Below are 20,685 nucleotides of genomic sequence, written 5' to 3' on the forward strand. Positions count from 1 at the left end.
TATATAAAGGTGTATTATAATACACCTTTACACATTTATTTACCTGCAACTCACAACATTTTGTACATTTTTATTTTGCTTATTTATTTGTTTGTGTTCATGGTGGTGCTTCTAAACTTCTATACTATTGTAACACCAGAATTTCCCCCCAGGGATCAATAAATTCATTTCATATTCCTCTCCATACTTGTACATTTATGTCCATAGTGCAAATATTTATTTATCATTACAACATATATTGCTTATTTTCTATTGTTGTTTTCTGTGTTCTTTCTTTTTACTTGTTGCTGCTGTAACATGTTGAATTTCCCTCTATGGGGGATCAATAAAGAAAAGTCTAAGTCGTTTATCTTTATTATTACCCCACTTTCTATTGTCAACTTGTATTCTATTCATCGGTGTCAATCTTCGTCTCATTTAATCATCTGTACTTGTGATGTGTATATGTGCATGTATATATATGTGTGTGTGTATAAATGTGGTAATGGCGCTTCACAAGTGAGCACACAGACATAATATGGACATGATTTCAATGTTTAAGGATTATGGTTTAGTGGTACAGTGGACACTGGACTGACCTTTATGCTGAAGGTCCTACTTCAGCCACACCAACACTGTCTTGGGTTCCCTGTTTTGTCTTGATGTATTTGTTGTGTGCTGTTGGGTTCTTGTATTGTAAATGTAAAAACATAATAAAAACTTAAGTCATAAAAAAGAAAAGTCTAAGTCTAATAAAGTATTTCTATCTATCTATCTATCTATCAATCAATCATCTTTGCACCAAACTTTAAGCCCCGTTAACGGATGAAGGGATCCCGTCCACAGAAGCTCTACAGGGCTTTTAATCTTAAACCAACACAAGCAGTGTTAAGTATTTTTCTTCACGTCTGTGTTATATTCCACAGCTGCAGACACTGAAACTGTAGTGAAAGTCATAATGTTGCTGGTGTGACTACCACAGGTTGTTTTTGCTAACCTGTTAACAGGAACGAAGAGAAACCAACAGGTTCTGTGACACACGTGCTGCAGGTCGGCGATGCGTCTCTGCAGTTAGACTTATTCAAATGTTACAGCTTCTGTTTTTAATGCCATCATTTCATTTCATCTCAATCTTGTGGGGACTTAAAGATTTAGACGGTGCCACTGCCCCAAACATGCAGCCTCCCCCTGCAGCTGTTACTTCTGTGGCTGCCGGCCCCGTCCCTCCTGCTGAATCAAAGGTTTTACCCTCAGTAGGCGACAGTTTTGGCTTGGCCAAAGCAAATTCCTAATAATTTCTGTATTGCAAAACACATTTTTTCAAATGTTGGGGGTTTTAGGCTGCAAGTTCAGGCCACATTGCTGTGTTGTTGTTGTTGTTGTTGTTGTTGTTGTTGTTGATGGTTCACTTTCTTTGGGAACAGGGGTCAGTTAGTTAGTTAGTTAGTTAAATGGCTGTCGGATAAATGGGACATTTTTCAGATTATTAGTGTTGCAAAATAAGAAAATAATAGATCCAATCACTGATGGTGCAGCTGGTGTGATTCACTTTGTTCAGGTCTGTTTTAGAGTTTTCAGATAATTTTCAAAACGGCTTTAGCAGCAGTTAGCATTGGAGCTAAGTGCCCAGCCCTCACAGTGGCCTCTTCTGTTAACTAAACTCAGCTGATGTTTAGGATGAACTGCTGACTAGCTTTGCAGTTGTTGGAAGGTTTTTCCACAGTTTTGATGGCGCTAAGCTAGCAGGATCCTCCTGCTTCCAGCCTCTCGGTGCATCGGGCCCTCAGAGAATATTCATCTTCTCACTTGACTTTGAGAAAGAAAACTAAAAGACGCAGTTCCTGAAATGTCTGTTTCTTTAGGTTTGAGCTGAGCCAGAACTAAAAAGGGCCTGAGCAGTGTTTCCAGCACTCACTGAAACTCTTTCCATAAGGTGACATGCTTCATCTGGACGGCACGTGCGGCGCAGTGAAGGCCGCTCTGTCTCGGCCTCTCTGAGGTGGGCTCCACTCAAAGCGCTCTGACTTTTAAAGCTGAAGTCACAGGTGTTCCTCCTCACACGCCAGCCGCTCGCTCCAGACGAAGGCCAGGCTTTTACCCTGCTTCCAGGACCTTCTAACATACACACTCTCAGTAATGTATGAGCATACCGCCCATAGCTGCACTATAACAGCTCCATTCACTGCTCCCAAAAATAACAACGCAGTACGCTGGGCAGGGCGGGGCCCTCCTCCTCCTCCTCCACCCCCCCTCCATCCTTTACTCCTTTCCTTTCATATTCAGTTTTCTTTAACGGTCAATAAATGTTGACTTTATTTTGGTTCTGCTGAATTCCTTAATGAGGCCCTCGGCTTCCACAGACCAGACCGGGCGATTCAAGCAGCCTTATAAGGCAGGAAGAGGGAAGCTCTCTGCTGGTGGACAAACCTTCAGCACCACCCAACTCTGTCTCTTTTCTGCCCTTTATTCCTATTCTTTCTCCCACTTTTGCTGTTCCCTTTCTCTTATAAACGTCTATACCTTATATTGTGTATTGATGCTGAGAGTTTTATTAAGATCACAGAGTCATTAAATGTCATGCAACATGCAACTACTTGCTTGAATCGCCCTTTAATCTATAACTAGCCTATCACTAGCTCGCACAAAGTGATGTTGACCACTTGGTGCTGATCTTTTAATGAACACCTTCAGCTGCGTTATCCACAGTAATCCCCATTACAACCATTGGATTAATGACAATATTCACTCTCAAACTGTCACAGAGTCAAACACCAATGGAAATGTTCACCATCTTTATGTAAAAGAACTTTAAAAATGTGTTAAAGGATCCCAGAGCTCAATAATTTGGAAAAAATCCCAACGTTTTGTTTGGCACAATCAGTAATATTGTTGCATCCCCTGCCCTCCTAATCTTTTTCTGTTGAGGCGTCGTCTTTCTTTACAGATAAAATTAGTGTCATCCGATCGAACATTTCCCCCTCACCCGCCCCGCTGATCTCATGCTGCTCTCAGTTTACGATCTGAGGAGGTTTTCCTCTATAACCCTCCAAGATCCTACTAACCTGGTCGGCCATATGAAAAGGCCTTCTTGCCCTTTTGATATTTTACCAACATCTCTGTTGAAAAATGTCACTGGCTCCTTTGGCCCCGCTGTGCTCTCTATTATCAACACCTCTTGTGTTGTTTGGTTATTGGTGTCCAGGCTCAGTTCAAACAAGCCTGTTATTAAACTCCCTCTCAAATAAATCAAGCCTTGATCTTCCTCTACGCCAGAATTAGAGGCTCATATCCAAGTGGCCTTTCATCGCCAAGTTCCAGTGATGGGAAATCTTTCTGTTGTGGCTCCATAACAAGCTCAATAGAGGAAGTGTGGAAGATCTTGACTGGCCTGCACAGCTCCTACACCTCAACACCATCCAGAACCTCTGGGATCAACTAGAACCTGATGGTGACACTTCATCAGGGTTAGTCCAAACCTTCTCCCATCTGCTGAGCACAGTTCATCAGACCAAACTCTGCGTTCCATCTCTCACCTCTTTATTATTTACCTGGATGTAACCAAAGCCAACGTAATTGGTCGATACCACTCTATAAAACAGACTAGAAACAGAAACCAGAACTTCCTGGAGCCTCCTATTCCAAAATCCTGTCCCTTGCCAACAGATATCTGCATTCATATGCAGATATCTGTTCATAGAGATTAGTGCTGGACCTCACTAATGCTCTTTCGGCCGAATATGAGCAGTCAGGTCTGACATCTGGAGGAAAGACTGCAGCCGAGAAGAGTGGAGGCCGTTATAGGAGCTCATTAATGTTGTTTCGGAATCATATGTTCAGCTATATATGGGTGTCCACTTACTTACGGCCATGCTGTGTGTTTTTAAACTGTAGAATAACTGAGCTGTGCAAAGGGTCTGTGGTGCCGGAGAGATATCTCTGAAGAATAGAAGACACTGTCCTATCAAATGCTGCAACAAATAAAAAATAAAAACATGAATACTTCCATTTAGAGCACACTCAGTTGGATTATATCAAATAAAAAGACTTCTATCTGAAGCCAAACCAGTCTGACGCCTCGCTCGCGTCCTCTAGAGGCTGCAATGTTCATTACACCCCTCAACATCAAAGCATGCAGTCAATATAAAAGATCCTCATATAGTCTGAAAAGGAAACACATGTGGACAGCGGAGGGATGCCAGATGTGCATATGGGGACACACATTACATTTTGGCATCTGTGTGAGAGACGTGTTTCCGCAGCAGCACACTAGAAAACCAAAATGGCAGCCACCCGACAGCGAGGCGCTCCTTTTATTCTGTACCTGCTGTCTTTACTGTCCTTTAATGAGAAATGATGGAGATCATATAGAGCAACAGATCTACTCACACAGTTCAGATGCTGCTTGATCGAACCTTAACAGTCGTGGACCACTGCAGCTCTGTGAATGTGCAGTGAGAAACAGAGCGGCCTGCAGGTGGCGTTACGGTAAAGGTCAAAGGTCTTGAGAAAATAAAGTTAATCTGGATATAGTTTGCTATTTGACATGTGAGTGAAATGGTCATGAATCATCCTCTGGGGTGTTCACTGTAATATATGCTGTGTAATACATGTTCCTGTGGGACAAAGTCTCGGACAGACGGACAGACTGTTGGTCAAAAAGCGTGAAGGCTCTGCAGCGAGGACAGACAGTGTTTTGTATCAGCCAGACTGCTGACTCAGCTGTGACTCACGTCTGAGCGTGCAGCGATGACACCCGCCGTCCCCTCGTCCCACCGCACACCGATCTGTCTCAAGGCCCGCAGCTCAATCTGCACGCCCAGACTGATAACAGTAATCATCAGCACTATCTCCAGCGTGTGGACGTCCCTGTGTGTGCCCTATCTTTGCAAGGTCTCTGCAGCGAGCACTTAGACGGACAGCCTTCAGACGGAGGCCCTGACGGAGGCGAGGCAGAAGGCGGAGATGTGTCAAGCACACGCTGATTAAGACGTGTGAACTCCAGCGGGGACTCAGTGCTAAAAACTTTACTCACTGAGAGTCGTGTGACTGGTTGAACTTCAAATGTGACAGACGCTTTAATAAAATATAGGACGCGCAGCTGATCGGACCTTTGTTCAGCCAGACGGTCGCTGTGACGCTGAGATCTCATTGTTCTCAGCATGAAAACTTTTTATCTGCATTTGGATAAAACACAGAAAAACATGCATCTTTCATATCTTTAGCTGTGAAGATGGCAGACATGAGCTGCTTTAATGCATAAAGACTTAAGTAATGAGTATTTTTTTGGTTTTTCAACCCCATCCTCTCTAAGAAAGAGGGTCTGAAATTAGGTTTTCTTTCCCCACTGAAACTTTCTACCATCAAAACTCTAAATCTATGCTGAAAGCTTTAGAATTATAAACAGCCATTTGTACCAGGCAGTAGAAATATGGAAGAAAATCATGTAATCTTAATCCCCATCTACTCTTAACTTAAGAATTACTAATAAAAAGGATATTTAATATAAGAAAAATCTGCCATGGTGAAATGAAGTTTGTACCAGCTCATGTTTATATTGTATTTGACAGGTGACAGGCACTAATTTATATTCATTTTAATTAATAACTTCAGTTCTCGGCCCAAAGCAGTGCTCCTAGATCGCTCCAGCAGCAAACAGTTCCCCAAATCTCGACCCACCGACTGCAGCACGCAGTTTTTTTTCGCTGCAAGGTTCTGCATAGTTGTAATTAGTCGGGATTACTACTTTCATTTGCCATTTAGTGAAGAATGAAGAAGACCAAGTCTGTCCGGGTCAATAATACAACACAGTTTTTCCTTTTCTTTACTTCTCATTTATGACGTGAACCATAAAGCACTTAAACTGACAGCTTTGCCGTTTACTGATTTTTATTCGGTTTCAAAATACAGCTGTTTGAAGAGCTTTTCTAATTACTGTACTTAAATGAACTTACTGTACTGTGTGTAATTCAATTGCACTACGATCACTGGCTCGTTTTTGTTCGTCAGAAGATTTAAGCAGACGACATTATTCACTGAGAGAGAGACAGCCGAGGGGCAGATGGGTTACAGTCAGAGAAAACTGGATCACGGGAATGAAGTTAGAAAAAAAATATAGAATTACAGTAAAAATAAACTAAAACAAACACTGCGAGCAGCCGACCTGAAACAAATAACCATTTGTACAGGAATGATTCTGTTCTTTGCTTTTCATGGATCAAGTGGATCCATACAAGCAGCTGATCGCTGTGGTCACTAGAAGTCGTTTCCGCTGTAGTTTAAACTGATGTGCTCCACTTATCTGTGTACACACAGCTGAATAAACGAAAAGCGCCCTGCTGATCCAAACTGTGAGAGGATGTATGTATTCTGTGAACTAGGACTGCAGATGTGATTCATTTGCTCCAGAAATGGGGAGTTTCTATATTTAATTAGTTGGAATATAGCTCAAATTCAAATCTGTTTCCTCACAGCTGGACATTTTGCAGCTCTACCACTGACCTCGCTCTGAACTCCACGTGCTGGAGGAAAAAAAACACGCAGAACTGCATCTTGAAAAAGTGAATTATTGCCAAAATAAGGAAATGCTTGTGCAACCGAAAGGATTCAAAGACCATTAAACCTGTGAGGTAAGAGTTTCCTGGCAGGACAAAACGAACATGAATAAATACAACATAATACTGAGTAATCATCCTTCAGCCTGTGAATCCTTCAGTTCAGGCCTGATTGGAGCGCGATCAGTGAGAATATGGACGTCGATTGGTCGCTGTGATTGATGAGTATGAGACCTGAATAAACCATTAGTCATGGCCGCCTCAGTCACCTGGTCTCGACCCAGCTGAACAGGCCCCACGCTGCATTTTCCATTTTCCACCAAACACCAGATGATTGGATTGGAACAGAGTCACTCTCTCCGTTTGTGTTTGTGGATCTCTTCACCCAAAATCATTACAGCATCACACACTCTGCTGTACGTTTAAAGCTCTGCTATAAGTAGCCGTAAGTAAGGCTTTACGCTATAAGGAGTTTACAGTTTACAGTCTTGTAGGCTGAAGAAGAAACAGGAGCAGCTTGAATTCATGTCCTGTGCGATAAATACAAAGTGGATCACAACATCTCAAGAACTTTCTAAGCTTCTCCGTTGTTCGTCCTTCATGTTCAGTATGTTGCACAATAAGCCATAATTTGCCAAATTATGGCCAATTTGCTTTAAAGGAGAACTCCACTATTTTTAAATCTGGGCCCTGTGTTTACATGTTTTAGGAACAAAAAGTTTCAGACTGCGAACAAGCTACCATGGCTGCACTATAATCCTTTGGGGCAATTAGTAGGTCCACTAAAAGAGCTTGTTTGATCCACTGACAGGCTCAGAGTGTTATTCTAAGTGTGTGACAGCATCATGGAAAGGATCCCTACAGAGAGAGACCTGGAAGATCCTTTTGGTTTAACCACAAACAGCCGTTATATCGCTCTCTGCACACACACCAGACTACATTCATAAAAACAGGGATTTTAGAGAACAGGACACAGGAGCTGCTGCCTCCATCAGATAGTTTGTAGTATTGTGTGACTTTGGTGTTTTAAAAAACCTTTTCGTTCAGTCATTCTAGCTCGTTTACGTCTGACGTCTGAGGGGATCTAATGGACCAAAGGTTTTCGTACCTACCAGTCTTTTCAAACCCCACATATGTAATAATAGGCCCCAGGTTTAAAGATACCAGAGACATCCTTTAAAGCTGCATTAATCTATTTCTACATGAACATGTTGTTCGAAGTGACAAAACCAAACCAGCTCTCTGTTTTAGCATCTTTCAGCTCACTGTTTTGGCTTTACAGCCCCAAACTTTACTCTTTTTGGATAAAAAAAAAACTCATCAGTATTGTTTCAAGCTGCAGCAGTCAGCAAACAAGCTCTGATAAACCCACTGGGTGCAACCTGCCCAATCAATCAATCAATCAATCAATCTTTTAGTTATATAGCACTAATTCATAACGGTGTTATCTCAAGACGCTTTCCACAAAGAGCAAAAGACCAAACTCTTTAATTAAGAGAGAGACCCAACAATTCAGGAATTCAATATTAAGGATTCAAGAATCCCCACATGAGCAAACATCAGATATTATATTAGGCAACAGTGGCAGGAAGAACTCCCCTTTAACAGGAAGAACTCCCCTTTAACAGGAAGAACTCCCCTTTAACGGGAAGAAACCTCGCAGCAAAAGACAAAGTTAGAAAATAGCTGGTGAAGGAAGTGGAACATCTAGCAAATAAAAAGCAGCAGAACATCATCTAGAACAAAAAACACAATAAAGCCCAAAATACTCTGAACTGTCAAACTTTAACGCCAACAGACCTTTTATCACGTCGTTTATCTATCAAGAAAACGTCTGCATTTACATGTATGTGACTTTCTTAATTCTCTTTCTCATCATCGATACTACTTAAATTTACACTGACATCATTTAAAATTGAATTAAATTTGCAGTTTGTGCCTGTTTTTGTCTATAAAATGTCTCACTCTGTCTGTATCTTGGTCACCATTTGTTATTTCTCTTATTTTTAACCTTGGTCAGGTTCTATTTTCCATCAGTCGTTGTAAGATCAGCAGTATGTTTTGTTAACTCTGGCAATAATAAATATGTAACGTCCAGTTAGCCTTTTAAAATATAGATTGCACACGATTAATGTTGTGAAATAGTCACAGTTTGGTTAGGTTTAGGCACCAAAACTACTCTATTAGTTTTTAGGAAATGTTCTGGATTAGAATAAATGTGTTACCTTCACTGATGTTTATATAATTTAAAGTTTCTTGGTTTCACATGATACACGATTCCTGGTCTTCTGGGTAAAAGCCTGCTGCTGTATGTATGTAGTCCATAGGTTTGGTTGAAGTCTCACTTCAGGACTTATTATTTAATGTGATTCCTTGATTAAGCAGAGTTGAGATATCTGGCACAACTTCACCTCTTCCAACGAAGTCTAAACTAAAAAGGTCAAAACTCCAGCGGCACTTGTAGCATGAAGAACAGCTTCAGCTTTGGCTTGTGGTGTTCATCAGGTTTCATAGACGCTCTTTGATGAACAAGATGAGAATCTACAGCTTCGTCTAAATCACAGAATCATCTTGAATCTGCATCTTCTCAAAACTGAACTGGATCTTTTATTTGGCTCCTTCTGAATATCCTAAAAAAATCATGTTCAAGTTAATATTTCATGGAAAAATACAGCCAAACTCCAGTCCATGTTTTATTGATCTGGACTTTATAGGGCTGAGGTGGTTGGCAGGCTCTACTCTTCCTGCAGAAGTGCTATTCGCTCTTTGGCTGGTTCAACAGTTCAGAGCTCTGAAATGGTCAGTTCATGCTCATGTTGGCAGGCGCACCGGTGGGTTCGCCGCTGGTTAATGACTGCAGAGGAACCTGCAGACTCTGCAAACATTAACAACAGACATGTTTATGCAGTTGGAACTTGTCAAATACGGGAGAGCTGCACTTAAAGAAACCCAGAAACTTTGAACCTTGTTTACACTGAACAGGAGTCTGACAGAAGGAGAGGAGGGGCCGCTGAGGTGAGGATGTTGGTTTTGGCAGCAGAGACAACAGACTGCTACAGAGGTGCGACCAGCTGCTGCTACCTGACCTACCGGTGTGCGCTTGTGTGTGGAATAAAGTGCTTTTGTCTCTCGCTTACAGCCCCAATATTGGGACTTTCATGGTTATGCATTTGATACCAATGTAAAGACACTACATGAAAAATACCGCACATTAAATATTAACCAGGTTACTGTCCGCTTTAAAGGAAAGTACCAGCGCGCCTGCAGAGCGGCGAGATAACAGATTACTACACGTACAGCGCATAAATAATGTGATTCAAAGGCGTTTCAACACTGAAACTGACCCAGTGGACTGCAGCTTCTGTAAAACGCAGATTTAAATGTTATCAGCCCATTAAATGCACATTATTAGTTTGGATTGGGAGCGTAGACACGAGGTAGCATGGCCCTACGCTACAGTCCGATTGGCTCAGTAGGCCGTTATCATGTAGGTGTACAGTGGGATGACTCATATTTAGGTAGCAACACCAAGAGGACGTAATAATTATGATGGCAGTGAAGCAACGGAGGAAGAATAGCTGACAGACTGTTATTTAAACTGGTTTTATCGTAGTCATCTTAACTGTAACCGAGTACTTTTGGTGCACAAACCTAACCAAACTGCAACAGCAAACACAACATGAATATATATACTGTTACCATGATGACAAAGGTCTTTATAATAACAAATAACATAGCTATTATTATTATTATAACAGTTTTATTAAATGTATTATTGTAACAACAAAAAAATAGATCATATTGTAGCTTCTATCACTGAAATAAGTGTAAAATAAGTAAACCATGGCTCCCAAATAAGATGCGTGAGAAATCTGATTACTGACCTGTTGCATGTGTTTATAATGAAACATCCTCACTGTGTGTCACATGGATCACTTTGAATTGTTTGCTTCAGTAGATATCATGACCTAACAGTGCTGTTAAATCCTAACACAGACTCCTCTGCATGTGTGTTTCTGTGTCGCCGCTCTTTTGTTGAGTAGAGGCGACTTTTCTTCCCCCCCCCCCCGTCTGCGTCTCGCTCTGGAAAACTACCGTGAACGCTCTGAGAACAGACGATCCGCTGTCATGAAAGCCGGGGACAATACCTCTATTCTGTTAAATGCACTGTTTTTAGCAGCACATACAGTATATGTGGGCATGTAAGCGGGTCCCAGAAGAGTCAAATTAGAGCTTCACCTTGGTCACATGCTGCTATGAATGCCTGTATTATAGTCGCAATATAAAACCTGAGCAAAACAGAAACATCAGATCTCATTTGTAAAGGAATAACATTGTCAGTGTTTAAAAAAAGCCTCGGTCAGTAATTATGTCATGGTTTATAATAGTCTATGGTGTGTCAGCAGTGGCTATTTTTAAGCCTCCAGCATGTGGCCTATTAGTGAGGAGTGTGTGTGTGTGTGTGTGTGTGTGTGTGTGTGTGTGTGTGCATTTATATTTGACTGAGGCGAGCGGTGGTTGAGAGGCAGGTCAGGGGTGTGTGAGCCAGTGACAGGATGTGCGGTCAGGCCGGTTCACAGAATCTGCTTAGTAATGTTGGTAAAGATAGAGCTGACCTCTTCGCTGCCGTCAATGGCCCCCCTGTTAACCACCGCCTGTCTCACACACACACACACACACACACACACACAGTCATGTGCACACCTGAATGGAGGCCAGTGTGTTGCAGGGTGGGGACGTGTACTGTTATACATACAGAGAAGTGCAGGATGAGAGTAAAAGACAAAATAAGTCCTCTTATATCTGCTGGACGTTGATGGGGAAACAAACACCACAATCTTTGACTGACACACACACACACACACACACACACCTTAAATTGGAATATAAAAAAGGTGCCATTAGTCTGAACCAGCTGCTGTATGATTGTGACACAAACTGCTCTACATCACATGTGAAATCTAGTTCTTAGATAACTCATAGATGGAACTTTAAAATGGCAATCTCAAAGATCTCTGTTCAATTTTCTCTTCGGCAGCACCGACGGCGATAAGCAGCAGTTGCAGGTGTGTTTTTTTTTTTTGGGAGCTCACTCTGAGATCCAAACAGAGTAATTTACTTTTGACATTTTGTCTTCATCTGAACGTGACATTTGTTTTCTTTTTCTTTGGATTTGCACAGTTGGGCAGACTGTAGTGGTCATTCTCTTCTTTGTCTGTGGAGACCACAGGATTCAGTCTCAAATGGACTGGACACCACTGGGCTGCAGGCTCAGCCACCACTGAGTTAAAACGTTTACTGAAACATTTACTTAACTGAAAATCCTTGAGATTATAACTGTAAATGTACAATATCGTTTTTTTTAGCTTCTGCTTTTCATGCATTTGTCCAGCGTGCACGAACACAAACAAAACCAAGCCCGACATTCAGAATAAAACCAAAAATATGTCAAAGTGTGTGTTGTTTCCACATCATATCATAGTAACTAAAGCAGGGGTCACCAACATGGTCGCCCCCAAGGACCTCATGAGTCGCCCTCCGCTAGTGAGCTGCGTCTAAAATTTAATTTTTTTCTGTTGCTATTCTTTTTTTTAATCACTTGCATTTATATAGATTTGAAAATGACAATATCTTAAAAATAAAATAATTAGTTTAGATAGTTTTAGGTGAACTCTGACCTCTTCGAGTTCAAAGGTCAAAGTTCAAAGGTCAGTGTTTGGCGCTCGTGCAGAGTAAGCTAGCAGGCGCAGCGGAGATGAAGGAGCTGAATGCGGTTTCTAACCCAAAAAACATGGCAGAAAAAAGAAAGAAAGCTCATAATTTTAACAGTGAGTGGGAGGAAGAGTTCTTTGTTACTACTGTGAAAGAAAACTGCGTGTGTCTCATTTGCGGGGCGACGACAAAGCGGCTCAATGTGGAGAGACACTTCACTACGGGTCACAGAGCTAGCATGCTAACTGCCATGCTAACTGCCATGCTAACTAGCATGCTAACTGCCCACCGGGAAGCTACGGGCAGAAACAGCCCGTGAGCTGAAGGCAGCTTTGGGTAAGCAGCAGTCTGTTTTCACCAGGCCGGAGGAAAAATCCCAACAAGCAGCCGAAGCCTCGTTTAGAGCTCCACATTTTCAAACAGATACCAGATGTTGTCAGGGGCAACATGGCGGTGTCATGGCAACGGTAAATAAAAATATTGATTTTTAAATTGTGTTCAATTCAAAAGTGTGTTCATGAAATGTAAACAGAGATAATTTTGTTAAAAATGCCGCCGATTTGTTCATTAGTTTAAAATGTGGTAAGATTTATTTAAAAATATGAAAGTTGATTTTTCTTAAACATTACTTAATTGATAACTTTTACAAACATAGTTGATGATGTGTTTAAAGGCTCTTTGTCAGTGGGCAGTGAAAATGGGACATTTGTTCTATGAAATGTTGTAGAAGTGATCATCTGAAAATTTAAACTATTGATCAGAGTATCATTAATCATTAATAATAATAATATTTTTATTAGTAGTGGTATTATTGTTGTTGTTGTTGTTGTTGTTGTTGTTGTTGTTGTTGTTGTTGTTATTATTATTATAAGACTCTGGACTCACCTGGTGCAGTAATTTACCTCTGTGTAATAATTTGTAATAATAATTTTTAATACATCTTTTTTTTAATTCATACTTTTATATATTTATATTTTACTTGTGTTTGAAGTTTATTCTTATTCTTTTGGAGCTGTGTGTAACAAAAAGCAATTTCCCTCTGGGGATTATTAAAGTAATTCTGATTCTGATATATAACTAAAGGCAAACTGAGCTCATTTGTTATTTCAGAGGAGTGTGACAAACTGGTAGCCCTTCGTCTGACTCAGTACCATGAAGTAGCTCTCAATTTCTAAAAGGTTGGTGACCCGTGAACTAAAGACTGTCGTCCTGCGCTCTGTGTCTCACCCTCAGAGGCAGAAGAGATGCCACCGAAAGCACAGGAGTAGCAGCTTTTGAAGCTGGCAGGCGCTGAACGCGATGGGACATCCAGTAAAACTGTTTCTGTGGAAGCAGCAGTGGTTCACAGGTTTGAGGGGTCAAGTTTCAGTTCAGAGTCTCTTTTTTTAGCCAGAATTCTTCCCAAAAACAATATTCTAATGTCGAAACACAACAAATTGGCAACCGTTTGATTCTCCCTTACATAATTTCACTCTTTATATCCATTCCTAGCAGAGGCTGGAAAGTCTACTTAAAACTTCCTGGCATCACTCCGGCTGAATGTGTTTTTTATAATCATGAGAGAGTACAGCCTGATTCTGCTGCAGAGACATTTTGCATGTCCTGTCTGTGTATTTTAAGCCTTTTAACACTCATTTAACACTTAAGCATCAAAACTACACCTTCTCATTCTGCAGTCAACTTTCAAAAAAACTTGTTCAGAAACATTTCAGGTGCCCGTCACAGTCTTGTTTAGACACCAAAACTAATGTGACGCGTTTAGACACACAAACTACGTGGTTAGGTTTAGGGAAAGATGATTTGTTCGTTATGAAAGTCACGTTTTATGATGCACGTGTCTCCTGTGTGGACGTCCTGTTGTGCAGACGATCGCGTACTGTGTCAGTATGTTCAAAGTCTGCAGAGACTAAAGTCTGCAGAGACTAAATGGGGTAAAATGACACACAAAGAGCAAAAAAGGAGCACGTAGGACACAGGATGTCTTTAAAATACAGTGTTATTCATCCTATACATGTGAGACAATGCGTGTGTGTGTGTGTGTGACAAGACAAGCTTTGTTTCATGATCTGTCATCTGCAGGCTTCAGATCTTAACAGTGAGATGTAAAGGCAGGAGAGGAGGGAGCATGAGCTGCCGCACGGTGAAGCTCCACTGTTGTGTTGTGGTTATGTGGTTTAATCACATTGCTAAAAATGTACATAACAGGAATCAAAATGTCATTTTTCCAAGGAGCTTTGAGCTACACAGATAGGAAACTAAAAAACTCCGTCTGGTGAGCTTTTTTCCCTACAGACGAATGTTCACTTCCACGAAACGTGGCCTTCAGGGAGAGCACAGAAAGAACGAGACTTCAAGCTGAGAGAGTCGGAGCTCACTTAAAATTCAGAACAAGAAAATCGGACGGATTAAAGGGAAAGAAAGAGACAAAGTAACTACGGGGAGGTAAGATTGGATTCGGAAAGTACTTGAGTTAAATTGGAGGCGACAGCAATTCCATTTCAGAGAGTTTTGCCTTGAGTACCTCCAAGTGCCCTGGCCTCTGATACAGAGGAGAGGAGTTAAGGAGAAATTAGAGGAGGGGGAGAGCAGAGGTTGAAATGAGCAAATGGAATACTAAATATAGACAAGTCACACAAACAGGGCAGGATGGAAATGTACTAGGAATAACTGGGTGGAAGAAGTGAGCGCGTCACGTCAACGGTAAAAGTGTTCATCAGTCGACTCCTCCTTCACTCTGCCTCCTTCCATCCTTCCTTCCATCCTTCCCCTTTTTTCCTCCTTCCTTCTCTCTCTCCCCTGCTGACCTTTTTTCCCCGAGGTGAGGTCTCTAAAGGCTCCATTGATGGATTAAAAATAAATGAGAGGCTAAACATAACAGAGAAACAGGTTGCTGCTCAATGAGCTCCGCGGCGATCTGTGCGTTAGCAGAGAAACAACACCAGCTCGATTAATCTCCACATTCATCAAATCCTCAAACCGCAGCCGCTCTCCTTCCTCCCCCATTTGTCTTCTTCAATCTCTCTGCCCTCCGCACACCGAGGCCACGTCCACGCTGATGTGGATTCATGTAGAAAAGCTTTCGTCCGCACTTTTTCCGATCATTCTGAAATATCGTTGTTGACATTTTTTGTCGTATTGTTTCGAGGGAAACTTTTCTTTTCAAAATTCTTAAATTCCAGCTCTAAGTCAACAACATGGTCTCTGCTGAGTGGTTTCTAGTTTTGGTGGATGAAGTGTTTTACAGTTCTGAGGAGGCTCATTTCTCATAAAGATCTCCGTTTGTGGCCATTAAAGCAAATGAGGACGTGGGTAATGATCACAGCTTCTCAGATGTGAGGATTTCCTGCGTCTCGGTTATATTTCATCACGTTAATCGTGGCGGCTAAACTGGTCAGAAACCCTGACAGTGTCAGTTTAACACTGACGCCTCTACATGAGCGAGAAGTTTGGCTGTTCCTATTTTGTTTTTCTAAACGCCTCTTCCTGGGTCCCATAGTGACTTTTTCTCAGGCAAAGTTTGGCAAAGGAGCTGATTTTATTTGACATTATAGGTATTTTGTGGTTGTGGCTGATATATGGGGGCAGAGTAAACAAATTGGTCAGATAACAAAAAGAAAAGAGTCAACCTTGGTCGGTTTTACATCAAAATATGAATCTACATTGGTGGATAAAACCAAGCTAGCTGTCGCTTTGGCTCACATTGGTTGAATGAAGTTGATTTTCGCTGCATTTGTTGAGCAAAGTGAGTAAAAATCAAGACCTCTACTTAACGAACACGTCCTGTTTTGTCTTCTTGTATCTTGTAGTTACTTTAAACAAACTTATATGAACTTTACAGCAACGGTGCGGCAGGTTAACATCCGAATAACATGATTTGAGAATCAATCCCCCACTGCTGAAATACTTACATCCTTAAAAAAAAGCCTACATCCCATCTTTCTGAACACGCTGCCTTAAATCCTGGCTCGTTCTACTGAACACATACTTGTGTCCTTCCCTGCTTTCCCATGAGCCACCAGGCTGGGAATAAAATAGTAAAAGGATGTCCAGCTGCCCTTTTTTAAACTAGCAGTTCAGCCAAAGCTGGCATCAGCTGCGACTCACATGCTCCCTCCATGAGCCCGAACACTGAAGACAGTCACTCAGCTCATTGTCCACCGAATAAAAATGTCTGTGTGCGTCTGTCGAGTCAAAAGAAGGAGTCAGCTGATACTCATTAGTCGTACTGGCAGTCCTGCTTCTCCTACTGGGACTCTGCGCCTGGCCGGTCATGTGAGAAATCAAACTGTAGTTTGAATGGCAGTGAAATGAGAGGAGAATCTGCACAGAGAGGTCAGCCACTGTTTTCCAGGACAGAGTCCTCTCATGAACTGTGAACCCTCAGATTTTAAACCCACCAGAGAGTTACTACAGTTACATATGGGATTAATTAGTCAGGTCTGTGCAAATACTGCAGAAACAACCAGCAACACACCAGTAAGATGTGAAGACAGTGTTTTACCTGCCAGCACACCGTGGAAACTATAGGATCTATAGATTAATACACATTAGGACTGAATATAATCTAAATATAATTCAGTGTTTAATCCAGAGTCCACAGCTAAACACAAAGGCAGGAAACCAGACTGGTGCCATAAGACTGATGCATTTAACTTCCTCCTCACTGACATGTTTATAATACCTGAACTGGAAAAAAAAGAGTGTGTGAGAGAGACAGGGAGAGTGTGTGTGTGTGTGTGTGTGTGTGTGTGTGTACTGTCATACATACCAGACTCTACAGGTCTGTTGGGAAGTGTGAAACAGACATGAGCCAGAAAGACAGACGCCCCCGTTTTGTTTACAAGAGTAGAGAAAGAGAGCGAAGAGAGGGAGATGAGAAGGAAAGAGGAGGGTCGATGTACAGTATGTTTGGAACACCAAAATAAAATTGTGCAAAAAAAAAAAGAGGAAAAGATAAAACAGAGAAGGTGGTGAAGAGAATGAAAGCACACTTCCAAGATTAGCTTACTTTAATGTGTGTAGATTGTCTGACACTTTTAAAATACATTTTTGTAATTTCCTTTCGGCGCGCCAACTTAGACTGAGGAAGGAATAAAAATGTGTACAATTAAAAAAATATATATTCCTTTTTCTTTTTCTCCTCCTATAATTGTGCAGGACCGTTGTAATTATGGGTTAACGAGAGGGAGCAAACTGGCTGTAAGTGTCAGGAAGTTGAAAATATCCTATTCTCTAGTATTTGTTGGGCTCGGCTGACGTGGTAAAAAAAAAAAAACGACCACCCAGTAAAGGATTTGAAGGTCTCCTCATGTCTCTGAGAGGCATGCAGGTTAGGTCAGCTGGGTAAACAAACCTCGACCCTTCAGGATAACAAATAAATTAATAAATATGACTTGAGTTGAATCTATCCCATAAAAAACACAGGTGGGGACGCCTACAGGTAAACGACCTGCTGGTGCTCCAGTGTGCTCGTAGCTGTAGTTAGCTGCAGTTCACACACGACGGCCAGTTGCTGTAACGTCTCCGGGGGCTCTGGAGGAGCTTTCTGACGTCCCACTGTCACCCTGATGATGTCACAGTGACGTCATCAGTGAGTCACTTGAGCTCAGGTTTGGAGATTTCCTGCAGGTCTCCTATTTTACGCTGTAAGTGCGATGCTAGAAGTGTCTTGTGGCCAGAAGTTACTTCTAATTTTGGCATCCAGAGTGTTGCAGCTCTCCTGCATCATATCAGCCGTTCCTTTCTGTTGTTTGGAGTATAATTACTGGATGAATTTTGTTAAGATTTGCAGAACCGTTTCCATAATCATCTCATTAATCTGTGGTGGCTTCATGGTATCAAGCAGAAACCAGCGCACGGAGCTCATTTGCATGTCCTGTATTAGTGAAGCCGGTCTCAGGGCAGCGGACAGATGCCTGTCGAATCCCTCCAGTTATTGATATTCTTTTGGCTCGGCTCTCGGCACAGAGTCAGGAGCTGCTGCCAGAATGGAGGATTATTGGGTTGGACCGAGCCACTGACAGGGATTCAGCATAATCACACTATTTCATTGTGTTGCACCTATGGGAAAGCTGTGTGTGTGTGTGTGTGTGTGTGTGTGTGTGTGTGTGTGGAGAAAAAAAGAGGGGTGGAGGGGAAGTGATAGAGTTTGGCCAGATTCTGTGTCAGCGGCTGACAGCAGGATTTAAGACCAGAGCTTCCAGTAAAAAGGGGCTGCTCCACAGGCCTGTGTTCCCATCTGGATCAGGGCATTAAAAGCTGCAAGGATCCGACTTTCTTTAGTTTTTATATTTGTTCTTTTCCAAGAGGACACAACCAGCGAGCTCGGCTTGTTTTTTAGTTTCTGTTTTGAGTTATTTCTGTAGTTTTGCTGCTACAGTTCCTGTTAGAAACCCTTGAGGGCTGATTTACAGTGTGTACTCTAAAACCACAACATATGGCGGTTTGATCTGGCTGGGGATCTGTTTCATGTCATCACCCCTCCCCTACAGAAAACAACACGCTGAGAACAAACAGCGCACTGATGATCTGCACTTATATGTGTTTGCATATTCACAGCACTGCATCATCAGCTCATGTTGTTCACCTGGTAAAGTCTCTGCAAACCTGTTTTCTCTTCATGAAATAAGCGTATGGATAAATAAAGACAACTCTCCTCCTCCTGGATATGACTTGAAAATTACTGTCATATATTTCGGATATCAGCCCGGTGAACCGGTGAGGACTCTTTAGCCGACGGCTGACCTTTCAGTGGGCGTCGGTGTGGATGCTTCAGTTGTGCTTACTCATTGCAGACACTTTGCTGCCAGAGTGAAGGTGGGGCTGGAGGAGCAGAGCAGAGCTGGACAGACAAAAACTATCTGTGTTTATTATTTTATCAAGTAGTTTCATTTGTCACGGCGTCACAGAAACAGTAAAAATACTCTCTCCTCTTTTAAGATATACACTACTCACAAAAATCTTTGGGGTGAAACTTCAGGATGAACCTAAAATGCATTCTAACCTTTCCAGGTGAACTTAATGTGACCTTCTCTAAACCTTTGAATGCACATGTCCAACTGTTCAGTGTCTCAGTACTTTCTGCACCAGCTGCTGTTCTCTAACAAGAAGCTTAACAGCAACATTCACAACAGGTTTGATCCATGAATCCACCAATACATTTCCTGCTTCAGTTAGAATTGGTATTTAAACAGCCCTCCTCATCCTGCTGTTCACATTCTGACATCATGAGACCAAGACGACACCTAACAGTTGATCAGCAGCACCTCAACACTGGAGGCTTCAAACAGGAAGTCCTCAGACGGAGGTGTTCACTGAGCTTAGAGGGTCACAGAGTGTCATCAGGAGGTTGGAACAGTGATACAGAGACTGGAAGAGTCACAGAAAGGAGAGGAGTGGACGTCCTTTGGCCACGTCCCAATTTATTGAGGCACTGAACATGTTTTGTTGTGGTATACCTACCACTGTTGGTAGATTTTCTTTTAATAAACTGTTAAAGATGAAGAAATCACCAGTGCATGCTTCTACTTAAATGTCCTACTTTCATGATATAATATCACTGTAGCATTCACTTTTCATATTTTCCATAAATTTCACCTGAAAGTCGAAGATCCCTAACTTGTTGTGAGTAGTGTGTAATACATAAAAGCCGTCAGACACTCGGCTACAGTGGAGTTTATATTATTAGATGCTGCACAGTTCCCCTGATCAGACCTCCACCCTGTGACCCCTGAAGGGTTCGACCGGACCGGACGGAAAAGCTGCTGTGATGTTTATCGCAGTCGACATTATATAAAAGTTAAGATGTGACCTGCATCCTCGCCGCCATCGACTTCTCACTTCACTTTTAGCTCTGAACTCACTGACACTGAACGCTCACACACTCCCACTACGTGCCTTAGACACACACACACACACACACACACACACACACAGAAACATCTCCTGGAAATTGATGCAACGGCACAGTAATTCTCTCACATGCCCACAGATTGACGCACACGAAGTTGCATAAAACCTGACTGATGACTGACTTGTTGCTTCTTGACCTTCCTTTTAGCACAGTGCCACACGTCAGCGGATAAGTATTGCTTCTACGATTTAATCAAACAACAAGCCAACTAATAAAAGCTTTACCAGAAATATCCTTTTAGAGAGTCTATGATATTTTATTAAATGCTAAAGTGTTTGTTATATTAGCCATCTTTTTTGGTATGAATGTTGTGCGACTGTTCTGCCACCTGAGATGTTTGTTTTCAGCTTTCATTAGAAAGTGTAATTGCACATTGCATATATATTATTTTAATTTGACTGCAGAATGAGAATCTGTACTTTTGATTCTCAGGTGAGGCAAACAGCTCATTCTTTTGGGAAAATGAGGATTGAGAAATCATCCCCAAACTAATCAACCTTTTAGCAAAAGAGGTTAACACAGACAGCAGAT

This window comes from Pempheris klunzingeri, chromosome 6 (genome assembly GCF_042242105.1).
Source record: "Pempheris klunzingeri isolate RE-2024b chromosome 6, fPemKlu1.hap1, whole genome shotgun sequence".
Classification (NCBI taxonomy): Eukaryota; Metazoa; Chordata; class Actinopteri; order Acropomatiformes; family Pempheridae; genus Pempheris; species Pempheris klunzingeri.